Genomic DNA, 11,841 nt, shown 5'->3' on the forward strand with positions numbered 1-11,841 from the left:
CTTACTATGTGCCAGGAACTGTTTTAAGAGCATGATAAATGTTAACTCTTTCTTTAGTAGTTATGAAGTATATCTGAGAAAGAACTCAACACTAAAGTATGAAAGTTGGTACAGGTGGAAAAATAAGGAAAATATTATTGGAAGCAAGATTTAAGGGGGAAAATGCAAGCAATATGCATGACGGCTTGTCCTTTCTTTTACTCTATTTTTCTTCTGCAGAGCTGCCCCTTTCCTGAACATTTCATTGCTTTACCTAGAGTATTTCTGTGGGGAAAAAAAAAAAATTCCATGCCTAAAGGCTCAGCTGGCAAGGGTTCTTCATCTCCCCCAAGGAAATGTACCTATTGATAATTGAAAAAAAAAAAAAGGGGCGTGGTTCCATAGCGTAGCGATTAGCATGTCTGCTTTACATGCAGAAGGTCCTGGGTTCACTCCCCAGTGGAGCCACGGTCCATGGTCTATGGCCACGACACCCTGAACACACCTGATATCTGATCTCAGAAGCTAAGCAGGGTTGGGCCTGGTTAGTACTTGGATGGAAGACCACCTGGGAAGACCGGGTGCTGTAGGCATAAATAATAAAAAAAAAAAAGAAAAAAGGTTGATTTTCCTTACTGCTAGGATTTAAAAAAAAATAATAATGGCTAACATTTACATAATGCTTTTTAAGTTATTTTACGTGCTTTTACATATTTAAATAAGTATTTAAATGTGTAATTGTCATACCCAAAATTTTATTTAATAACAATATTTGTATTTTCCAAAAACCAAGAACTTTCCATACCTGTGTGATAGCCATTTCCCAGAACTGTAGTATCGAGTTTTATTACTTTCTTTTCATCTATTAGAATCTTCTCTTTTCAAGAACGTGTCCTATCCTTCCAGTTGGCTCTTCTGGGTCTTTCACGTGTCGCTAACACACATTTCAGCTAGATGCATAACTTCATCTGCGCGAATGTGACTGTGTTTCCTTTCTTCCTTCAATTTGCCCACAACTAACCAACTTTTATTCAAAGAATTCAGAGATCTAGCATTTTTGTCTTTCTTCCAGCCTCCTCTGTCTTTTGATCAAAAGTGTGCTATTGGCCCTGAATGCTTCATTGCTTGTAGCCAGCAGTGGTCTATGTGTTTTTCATGTGTTACTACCGTCTGAGCCCATCTATTCCCTGAGCTCATGCCTCATTCTCAGGTCCACTTCTTTCTAAAGCTCTTCTTTATATTATATAAAACAGGTGTATGGATCACCTTTCATCCATTCATCTGACAAACACTGTGTTTACTGAGCTTCTAGTATGTGTGAGGCACAGGTGTATCCAATGATGAACTAAACAGACAATATCCCAGTTCTCGTGGAGCAACAAAGAAGTAGACAAACATTCTTTCAATTGTGCTAAGTACCAGAAAGGAAATATTCAAGGTCACTGAGGGGAATAAAAAAGTGGTCGAGAAAGGCTCCTTTAGTCAAGCATCATTGTAGCTGGGATTCTAAAGATTTTTATGATACATTTCCCTGATTTTCTCTTTGGCCTCTTCCTTTACCCTCATCCTTCAGCCATTTCTGAGCATCCTTTTACAGAGCTGCCTTTCTCTGTTAGCAAAACTCCTAGGTTAGCACACCCTTCCCCTCACCTTTACTTAGAACTGGAAAGACTTGCTTTCTTTGTTGTCATCTCTTGCCTTAGAAATAGAAGAGCTCTTTCTCCTGGTGGCCTGTACACAGGGACATGAGCCACTAACTGTGCTTTGTTACAAGTCAAAATAAAATCCCCTCAATAGATGGCCATCCCCACTGCCCAGCCAAACTCGGCCATTTGGGGAGAGACTTGGCACCAGTGGCCATGTGACCAATTTCATCCTGAGGATTTTTCTGATCTAGTCCCTTCCCAGCCCAACGTATTTTTTCCATACTTTCCTTTTTATTTCTGAATTTCTTCTCTTGCCTTTATCTCCTCTGAGTCATATGTCTCTAAACCATCCTCCACTCTTGCATTCTCAATGGATTCTTTCCATTTATCTTGCCTCGTATAATAGCTTACACTTACATAGTACTTATGATGTTCCAGGTATTATACTAAATAGCTTACACATATTAAGCTAACTAATTTACTATACACAACTATTTAATAAGATAGTTACTTTCTTTATAACCATTTTAAGGATGAAAATAAGGCACAGAAGAAAGAGGAAACTGAGGCACAGACAGATTAGTAACTCGCCTAAGATTACACAGCTAGTAAGAGATGGAACTAAAATTCATACTCCAAAATCCATCATCTTAAGTATTTTGTTATGTTTCCACTCATATTTTTATAGTTCTAACATTTTTCTTAATTACGATAATTTTTTTCATCTCTCATTTGCTCTGCTCAAATTATCATTTTTTGATAAATTAATTTCTTCTATCGGCATAGCAGGATTAGAAAAGAAAGTTCAGCATCTCTCAATTTTTTGTTCTTCTAGGCACATAAATATCATGAATGCTATTGGCGGTTACTCTTTTTTTGGAAGAATATACCTGACTGCTTCCTTTTCTCTATACCACACTGGGACGCCACCTTGACTCCAACTTCTATTGGAGAATCTGTTATTCTTATGTTCTTTAACATAAAGAACATAGTTTCTCTTCATGAATTTCTCTAAATTAGAGTAAATTCAAAATGTCTACAAAACCCAAGCAGGTAATAAAAGGGAGAGAAATGAGCCATGTGTCAGAAACACAATGGTGTGAGACACGGAAGTGGCAACTGATTCTAGACCTCAATCTCCCAAAGGACACACGGATAGAATCGATTGTGAGGTTGTGTCCATGTACAAAATAAAGATTAAGAAACGTCATGCGGGAGTGACCGAGACCAACTGTCTGAGGCTCATGGAGCCTCCGTGTATCATTTCCATGAGGGCATGCCAACTCGCATTCTAGATCTTCAGATTTTCCCAGACAAGGCAGAGAGTTATATTTTTAAATTACAGGTGCTAATTTTTCAATGATGGCCATCAATTCAGTTTTTCACTCTTTGGCCTCCAGTTCGGGACCTCTGCTCTGAATATTCTCTTGTTCCATCTTGTTCACATTATCTTTACTTCCCTCCTTTTTTCTCCATAATTTCATGGAATTCCTTTTCCTCATTTCCTAAATCACTTTTTAAACAAATAATTCATTTCCAACTTTTTATATTACCTTTATTACACAGGAAGAAGACAGGAAAGAGCTAAGGAAAGGTTTGAACAGATCCCTTCCTCACAGCTCTCAGAAGGAAACAACCGTGCTGTCAACTTGATCTCAGACCTCTAACCTCCAAAACTGTGAGAAATCAAATTTCCGTAGTTTCAGGCATCCAGTCTGTGGTACGTTGTTCCTGCAGCCCGAGTGGACTAATACACCCTCCTTCACTCTATGTTCAACTCAGCAGCCAGAGTGACCCTGTTAAAACCTGAGTGAAATCATACCTGTTCTCTGTTAATGACCCCCAAAGCCGAAGTCCCTTCACAGACCCTCAGTGACCTTCCCTCCCTGCGCCTCTTCTGCAGCTCTTCGCTCACTCCTGCTCTAGCCACACCAGCCTGTCTGGCCCCTCGGCCGCCAGGCTCTGCTCCTGCCTCCGGTCCTTGCCCTGCTGGGCCGCCGGCAGGAATGTCCTTGCCAGGATGCTCACCTGGTTCTGTCTCCTCACTTCAATTAGGTCTTTGCTCAGGTACGACCTTGGCTATTTTTGCTAAAATTACAATTCCCCACAGCCCACTTTCTATGCCCCTTGCCTGCATTCTTATTCCCTTTTGCCCATATTACTATCTAACATAAGGTATATTTTACTTATTGTTTAATTTTATCTATCATCCTGCTAGAATATAAATTCCACTGGGGACAAGGATTTCTGACTGTTTTATTTACTTGTTTATCTACAGTGCCTGACACATAATCAATGCTTAGCAAATAGTTCTGGAATGAATAAATGACTTAATGAATGGAGAAATTCCCTGTTCCAATTAGAACTCTTTTTTTCTTCCTAAATGAAAAGCCTTGGTAATATTATTAAATTCATCCTTTGCTTTTCACAAACATATAACACGCTGTAACATAAAACTTTGATAGTTTTTCTGGTGCTATTAACTTATCACACCATGTTTAATCACAACATAATATTATTTAAAACTCCTGTCAATGGCCATGCCACCCTGAACAAGCCCGATCTCGTCTGATCTCGGAAGCTAAGCAGGGTCGGGCCTGGTTAGTACTTGGATGGGAGACCACTTAGGAAGACCAGGTGCTGTAGGTGTAAAAAATAAAAAAATAAGGGATTATAAGCTGACAAGGTCCTTGCAATCTGTGAGGTCAACCAAGGGTTGACCTAAAAGTAAATAAAAAATAAAACTCCTAATCAACTCCGAAAGAGAAAGAGAAATCTGTCTTCTTTGTAACTCCCAATAGCTCTTTTTATCATTTTCTTTCCCTGGTAAAATAAATCTAATCAAAAATAAATCTAATTTATTTGTAGTTTCAAAGTTCCACTCACACCCACTCAACAAAATTTCTTCTGTCATTTCGTACATCTATTCTTACTTCATAGAATTTGAATCGCCACAGCCGTAGTTTTCGGTTTTATCTCTGTGGAATTAATAAGCAAAGTTCTCAGTGCCTTATGTAGCAAATGTACAATGCTTTCCTGGTAAAGGTATAGATTCATGCTTTCTACATGAAAAAGGAATTCCAGACAATACCAAAACCATTATAGCTTTAATAGGATGCTAAAGATAAAGAGTAATACATTTCCTGATTTCCAAAAGTTAAACCATATTCTAAATTTGACAAGAGAGAGTTAGAAACCTTGTGTTTTTAAAAATGTGGCCTGGAAAAGTCTCAGAATGATTTTAAGCATCCAATGGGGGCAAATTGTAGCTTCCAGTCCCTTCTGTTTTGGTTGGTCCCCAGGAAGCCCTTGAGCTAATTCCGTCCTTTTTGAAGAACTTCTCTAACTGCTGCTTTCCTCTCCACCACGTGATGCATAAGATTAAAAATCATGCCTTCCCTAAAGCCCCCTCCATCAAGATTCCATGAACACTATTCATGCTGGACAAGGAACTGCTCACAAATGATTTAACCTGTCATTGGTGTACGATTCCTTGTTGGACTATTTCCGGTCTTTAAGAAAACTATGTTTTTAAGCAACAATTCAGTCTGCCTTTTAGCTTCTAAAGGATTTCTAGGGAACCAGGTTACCAAAAGTGCTCTAGCAGTTGAAGCTTCAATTACATTATATCCTTCAACTTAATTTCAATGGCTTCCAAAAAGTATTTGCCAAGTGAGGCCAAGGTGGGAAGCAGAAGAGATGCATAATCTCAGCCCTAAAAATGTTTGCCTTATGGCAGAGAAGATCAAATTAACATCTTTAGAACATTAAGAGGCTAAAATATGCAAAAATACAGATCAGAAATGCAGGAGCAGTTCAGAGCAATGTGGTCAGCATACTCAGGGAAGGCCTCAGGGTAAGAGGGCAATGTTTTAACTGAAATGTAAGGATGAGTAGGATTAACATTGATAGGTTAGAAAGGAGGGCACTTGTAGTCAAGAGAAATAACATAGGCAAAAGCATGGACACCTTTTCTGAAGATTCCAAATGGGAGATAAAAATCTTCAGCCTCTAGCCTTACATCCCTTCCTCCAAAATGCATGGTTGCCCAGCCCCGGGGACTTCTGAAAGATCCCCCAAGACTGAAGCCTATGCTTATCAGGTGAGAGAGCATGTGGAAGTCTGTCCCTGGAATAGTAGTGAGCCGTCTTTTGATGTTCCCACTATATTTTGAAGAAAATAAATAAGCAAATGTCAGATTCAAATAGATCCCTCAAAGGATAATTTTAGTTGACTGTTTGGGACTGGAAGCCTGTCTGGGCACGTACGAGCACACAGATATCAGTTACCTTCGCTTACTGGGGAGGAGCAGGTGTCTAAACAAAGCTGCTGCTCGCCAAACTGATTTCAAATGACACTGCGCTCTTCCACAGCCCCAGGGACAGCCCCAGGGACTAGCGAGCGTGCAGCAGGCCCAAGATCACCTTCTTTACAGACGACTTTTGAGGACACCTGTATTTAATTAACTGTCACAGTCAACAGCTACATCTGAGCCTGATATTTTGTTATAACAATGAAGCACGAATTTATAATAATATAATATTATTAAGCTTAAAACCTGGAGAAAGTGACTCTAGGCTATTTGTAAAAGTTCAGTGACTTTTAGAATCTTACTGGATTTCTCTCTGAGCTCCCATTTAACTCTAAGTTAAACAAAAGTGCAACACATTATTCTTTCTTATTTCTGTTCTTTTACTTTTACCATTTGTTAAAGCATGTTTACTGAGTATTTACTCTGTGCAAAGCTTTCTGCCAAATGTTTGAGGGAAGAAGAGAAACACGAAGATGAATAAGGCAATTTATGCCTTCAAATAGTATAAAATTTTCTCTGATAACAAAAGAGGGTCAAGTAAGACTAAGGCTATACGAGTTATAGAATATGCCAAAGGGAGGCCGGGGGCAGAGCGGTCGATTTTGAGAGAAGCTTTCTGCAATGACTGAGAGGCACTTTCTGAGTCGTGTTTGGAAGAACAGACACGAGGAAGAACATTCTGACTGGGAAGAGAAATATTCCATGATAACAGAAGAGTGTAAACAAAGAAGACGACGATGCATGATGTATGCAGAAAATGATCAGGAGCCCAGTGTGGTTGGAGGAAATATAATGAAAAATATGTTTTTAAAGGTAGGTTGAAGATAGATGATGGGGCAGTTGAATGCCAGGTTAAGGAGATATCATTTTTTCTGTATAGAAATAATAGAGTTACTCAAATTTTTGAGTAGGAAGCTATAGCATGATCATATGTAAGTATTAGTACGTGAAGGGTGGCAGAATAAGCCACCTCAAAATATGTCACTTTGGCACATGGATTATTTTGAAATGAAGGCAACTGAGAAGAAGCAGATAACAAGAAAAACTCTCTGCCTTCCTCCTGTTTGCCTGAAAGCAAGACACACGTTTGTAAAGGTGTCTTTACCAGGAAGGAGAGAAGTTAATCCCTGGAGACAACTCTAGACCCTTCTCAGCCCAGATATGGAACCAAGTGCCTACATAACAAATTTTGCTAAAACTCACCCTTAAGTACCATTAGTTTCTTCGTATATCTGCCTTCCCACAATTCACCCATATCTAGAAGCTCAAAGTCCCTTTCCTTTGTCTTGTACTTCTCTAAAAGTTTATTGTTCTTTTGCTAAGATGCTGTATAAGCCCAAGGTCTAACCACTCCTTTGAGATACTCATCACCAGGTACTCTCATATGTATGTATGATACACAGGTCAATAAACTTCCATTTGTTTTTCTCTCATTAATCTGACTATAGTCAGTCTGATATACAAGATCCCAGCCAATGAACCTAAGGTGATAGAAGGAAAATAATGTTTTCCCTCCCCTATATATGCTACCAGGAATGTGAATGATGAACTGGAGAGAGAGATATATATTTTTATTTTCCAACTACAGTTGACAGTCAATATTGTTTTATATTAGTTTCAGGTGTACAGCTTAGTATTTAGACATTTATATAATTTACGAAGTGATCCCCCCAATAAGTCTAGTACCCACCTGGCACCATACATAGTCATTGCAATATCGTTGTCTACATTCCTTGTGCTGTACTTTACATCCTATGACTATTTTGTAACTGCCAATTTGTACTTCTTAATCCCTTCACCTTTTTTCACCCAGTCCCCAATCCCCTCCCATCTGACAACCTTCGATTTGTTCTATGGGTCTGTTCCTATTTTGTTTGTTTATTTTGTTCTTTAGATTCCACATATAAGTGACATCCTATGTTATTTGTCTTTCTCTGTCTGACTTATTTCACTTAGCATAATACCATCCAGGTCCAATCATGTTGTCACAAATGGTAAGATTTCATTCTTTTTTATGGCTGAGTAGTATTCCATTGTACATATTACCACAACTTCTTCATCCAGTTTTTCATTAATGGGCACTTAGGTTGCTTCCATATCTTGGCTATTGTAAATGATGCTTCAGTGAACATAGGAGTGCATACATCTTGTTGAATTAGTGTTGTGGATTTCTTCGGATAAATACCCAGAAGTAGAATTGCTGGATCATAAGTCCTATTTTTAATTTTTTGAGGAACTGAACTAGAGATTTTTTTTTAAGGCCAGTTAGGAACAGCAATCACCATATTCCTAAATTGAGATGATGAAGGCCTGATCTGGTCCAGAGAGAGTAAAAATGAACAAAAAGAGGTAAATTCGAAATGTGGACCATGATACAGGATGGCTCCAAATTTTTTAATTTGAGTTGAGGTTTGCCTGCCATCTTCTACCATACTTTTCATGAGCATCCCACCTCATGGAATAGGACCTCAACCTATTTCTATTTCACAAATAAACTTAAACTTTCACAAATAAACTGAAGATTTTCTAGATCTTCCCAGACCACAATTAGCTATTATGAGACTAAAACTGTCAAAGGCTCTGACTTCAAATCCAGTAAGTGAAAAGGCAGAGATACTTTCACATGAGGAAGGGGAAACAACAAAAAACAGTTTATGAGGAAAGCCACTGGGGGACACATTTGATTTTAAGCTGCCTGGTGGCCATCAACGTAGGCTCATCCAATGGTAATTAGAAATGCTCGCTTGATGTTCTCTCATAGCATTTGACACAGGCGATGACTGTTGTTTCAGATACTCATGAACATTCAGGGTGATTTTTTGTTTTTTGTATTTTAAGTTTATTGGGGTAACATTGGTTAATACGATTATATAATTTTCGGGTGTACATTATAATTTGACATCTACATATTCTATTGTGTGATTACCACCCAAAGTCCAGTTTCCTTCGGCTACCATATATTTGATCCCCTTTACCCACTTCACCCTTCCCCAACCCCCCTATATTTGACTCCCTTTACCCTGTCTCTTTTGTTTGTTTTTATTCATGTATTTGTTTGAAAAGTTATCTGTCAGAGAAATGTAAGCTTCAGTTCCAGTGAATCTTCCAAACTGAAGACAAGAAGATGGAAAATATTCTCAGAGATCAAATCTCATCTAGAAAACTTCAGCAGAGAACTGAGGAAAACATTACAGGAAATCTTGTAACAGAGCTATGAAGGACACAATCACTTGCCTTTTAAGAGTGAGACCAAGCCTTCGGCCTGATGGCAAGGATGACATTTATATATTTTAATTTTGTTCAAAGCTTTTATTTACCTAAGCAATTACCTTTGGCCTATAATAATAAATTATGCTTCTTTGACTCCAATCCTCAAATATCCTCTTTCTCAAAGATTCTGAGGAGGGGGGATTTCACTTGTGATTTTGGGGAGTTCCAAAGGGATGGCACTCCAAGATCACATCTCCTCTGAGCAGTCAGCATGCCTTGCCTCAAGAATAGAAGGGACAGCCAGCTTTGACCAAACAGCTTATTCAAGAGTAACTGGAAGTAAAACAGTTAGATGGAAAATGTGCTGAAGAATTTCAAATTCCTCTGGAAATAAAACTAATGCCTTCATGTACTTCTAGAGTAATTGCTAAAATTTTTATTGGTTAAAACTTTAAAAAGATTCAGATCATTGGAATACCTTTAAATGATCTTGCTTAGCATCTAGATTATCATCTGAAATAATTTAGGTAATAACATTTGCTTTTACTGCTTGTAAAACACTTTTGTAAAATATAATTTTGAAAAATATATTCTTGAATGGCAAAAATGAAAATATAAAGCAAATTTTATACCCCAGATGTGGGAATTTTGATGAGATCATTTGCAGTTATACTTCAGCAGTATGTTGACCCAAGTGACATTTTATGATACATATTCCCTGCAAAGAAGCATTCACAGCCTAGGATTCCTGAGCAGTTATAAGTATGTGTATGCACATATGTGTACATGTATATACACATGTGCATATACCCTTATGTGTGTTTGAGGTTTGCCTCTATTTACAAGAGAACACTTGCACAAACCTGACTTGTAAGAGACAACCTTTATCATAAAGAGTTCCCGATTCCTATATTATATAATTGCCTTACAGTTTAAGGAAGATAAAAACACCATCTAAAAGGGAAAAATACGCTTAGGAAATTCACTATACCACTCTTTGATTTTTAAGTGGTTTCCACAAAACTGACGTGGGATTTGAGTGTGTGTGTGTGGCTGTTTCTCTTACAAAATAAATGAACAAATATATAACAAAGAAGATGTTTTAACGAGACTTAGTTTTATCCCTGTATTGGTCCTAAAACCAAACATTCTCAGGATACGAAATTTCCAAGCAAGGGAAAACAAACAATAGCACTCTTTGTAAAAAAATGCCTTCTTGCTGCCAATGAGAATGACTTTAGGTAGTTACAGCTCACTGCGATGCGAAGTCTCAAGATGTAGGGTCAGTGTGGCTTTAGGAATGGAAAGTCCAGCTCCTTTTTCGGGGTCTTGGAACACCGTCTCGAATTCAGTCCTGTCTGTCCAGGCCTCCTCATCCCCAATCTGTGCCTCTCATGCAGAATCTCGTCTAAATCTGACAGCTCCACCAGGTCCTATACTCAGTGGAAAAATACCTTCTGCACATGTTACTTCCCATCCACCACGGCTGGAAGACACTGATGACACGTAGTGCTCCAGACTTCCAGAGTCCTTTCCAGTAATTAACTATTTTTCATGGCAGGTGTCCATGAATCATTCCATCCTATAATAGGTGGTCAGGCCGAGTCCCAGGGATTCAATGAGTTGGTCCTCTGAAAATTCATAACAGAGGAATGGCAGAGCCAGGTTCAGAAGGTGCAGTCCCTAAGAGATGGGTTGCCCCACATGTGAACTCACAAGAGAGTAAAAAATGGCCTCAGGTTCAACCACAGGAGAGAATTTTTTTATCAGCTAAATATAGTGACCCAAACTGGATGATAGCCAGTGCTCAGGGTGCCAGCTCCAGGGGCTTACACAAGAGCTCTCGAGGACCCTTAATTACCACAGGTGGGTCGCATAGTTCTCTTAAATCTCTCCTAAAAATAGACCTTTAATGAGTTGAACTCCAAGTGTAGATTGTCTTGTCATTTTAAAATTCAGGATGAAATGAGGTAGTGGGGAGGGGAAGGAAGAAGAGCTGGTTATATTTGGGAAATCAGACATACATTCAGTGAGTTGCTGGGGAGTGATTTCGAAAGTTGACTTTCTTTCTTCTTAAAATTTCCAACAGACACCTATTTAATTTTTTTCTTTACAGTCATCTCTGTTTTGTAAAAGCTTGAGAAATGTATTTGGCAATCTGTAATTCCTCTCCGCCCCAGGTCTTCAGAGTTGTGTGTTTGCAGCATGGAAGCCCCAGTCCCACACAGGGTGAATGAAGTGAGCCCAGCATATAGGCCAGCAAGGTCCCTTCTCCATTCCCCAGGGAGTCTGATCTCCTTGGGTGCAGTGGGGGAGGGGTGATAATACACAGTGGGTATGAGCAGGGGCTTTGAAGCCAGATAGACCCATAGTTTGAATCAGGGGTTCATTCCTTACTTCTGTTTCCATACGAAAGCCTCAAGTCATATGTTTCTACCTCAGAAATAATAATACCAAACCCTCTTTATACAGATGCTGCGAGATCAGATGAGGGAACAGTGCAGAGTGGCTATCAAAGGACCTGGCTCGTGATACCATCAGTACAACGTTAGGGGATCTGGCCTAGCATCTCAGTAATCATCTGGAACAATTCAGGTCATCGCAGTTGCTTTTACTGCATCTAAACCACTTTTGTAAAGCATGGTTTGGTACGGGGTACAGAGTACCGGGGATAGCATTCGTTTTGTTAGATAG

General features: G+C 39.0%; 1 non-coding gene and 1 pseudogene across 1 annotated transcript; both read left to right on the plus strand.

The window, feature by feature from the left end:
- The first annotated feature begins 456 nt into the window (after positions 1 to 456).
- LOC112485570 lies at positions 457 to 572 on the plus strand (annotated as a pseudogene).
- A 3,583-nt stretch (positions 573 to 4,155) lies between these two features.
- LOC112485595 lies at positions 4,156 to 4,274 on the plus strand. The gene has a single exon (XR_003048508.1). It is a non-coding gene; the product is annotated as a 5S ribosomal RNA (ribosomal RNA).
- The last annotated feature ends 7,567 nt before the right edge of the window (positions 4,275 to 11,841 follow it).

This window comes from Pteropus alecto, unplaced genomic scaffold (assembly GCF_000325575.1).
Source record: "Pteropus alecto unplaced genomic scaffold, ASM32557v1 scaffold5, whole genome shotgun sequence".
Classification (NCBI taxonomy): Eukaryota; Metazoa; Chordata; class Mammalia; order Chiroptera; family Pteropodidae; genus Pteropus; species Pteropus alecto.